Here is a 1,460-nt window from a genome sequence, read left to right as displayed (position 1 = left end):
GTCTATCCCACTGGAATTTCAAAATCATCTTAGGAACAGATTTGAGGTCTTGAATACCAGGTGAGCTGTGGGAGGATATCAAGAATATCACACATGAAGAATGCAAAAGGTCATTACAAAGACAGGGGAGGAAGAAAAAACCAAGATGGAGATCAGAAGAGACTCTGAATATTGCACTAAAGCACCAAGGAGCTAAAGCAAAGGGGGGAGGGGGGACCAAGAAATTAGGAGCTGAACAGAAGATTTCAAAGGACAGCACGGGAAAAAAAAGTAAAGTATTATAATGAAATGTTCCAAGAGCTGGAGTCAGAAAATCAAAAGGGTCAAACTTGCTCAACATTTCTTAAGCTAAAGGAATTAAAGAACAAATTCAAGCACCAAGTTGCAACACTTAGGGATACTTTGGGCAGAATACTGAAGTATCATGGGAGCATTAAAAGAAGATAGAAAGAGTATACAGAGTCACTGTACCAAAAGGAATTTGCTGACACAGAAGAATTTAATAAAACAATATATGAGCAAGAGCCTGTGGTGATGAAGGAAGAAGTTTAAGCTGCTCTGAAAGAATTGGAAAAAAAAACAAACCCCAAAAAAACCCAAAAAACAAGACTCCAGTAATTGACAGCATACCCACTGACAATTTCAAGAAACAGGGTCTCCTGGATGTGCTCCCCAGGTTGTGCCAAGAAATTTGGGGTACAATCACTTGCCAACTGACTAGAAGAGATCTATATTTGTTCCTATTCCAAAGACAGGTGACCTGACAGACTGTGGAAATTATCAAACAATATTAATATCACAAGCAAGCAAGATTCTGCTGAAGATTATCCAAAAAGACTGGAACAGCACATTAACAGAGAGCTGCCTGAAGTGCATCCTGGATTGAGAAGAGGTCATGGTGCTAGAAATATTATCGCTAATGTCAGATGGATCTTGGTTGAAAGAATAGAGTACCAGAGGAATGTCTATCTGTGTTTTATTGACTATGCAAAGGCATTTGATTATGTGGATCACAACAAACTGTGGCTAACTCTGAGAAGAATGGGAATCCTGGAACATCTGATTTTGCTTATGTGAAACCTATACTCGGATCAGGAGGCAGTAGTCAGAACAGAGAAAGGAACCCTGCATGATTCAAAATTGTGGAGGGTGCATACCAGGAATGTGTCCTGTTTCCATATCTTTTCGGTGTAAATGCAGAACAGACATTGTCTGGGAAGCTGGGCTCTATAAGGAGAAATGTGGCATCAAGATTAGAGGAAGACTCATAAAAAAATCTGCGTTATACAAATGACACAACCTTGCTTGCTGAAACTCAGGAGGGCCTGAAAGTGATTGCTGCATAAGGTCAAAGATGGCAACCTTCAATACAGATTAAAGCTCACCATCAGGAAAACAAAGATTCCTACTACTGGGCTGATTGACAGCATCATGATAGAAGGTGAAGAGATTGAGATTGT

Source organism: Elephantulus edwardii, unplaced genomic scaffold (genome assembly GCF_000299155.1).
Source record: "Elephantulus edwardii isolate Elephantulus edwardi_28Jun2011 unplaced genomic scaffold, EleEdw1.0 scaffold00159, whole genome shotgun sequence".
Lineage (NCBI taxonomy): Eukaryota > Metazoa > Chordata > Mammalia > Macroscelidea > Macroscelididae > Elephantulus > Elephantulus edwardii.
This window is presented reverse-complemented; position numbering follows the sequence as displayed.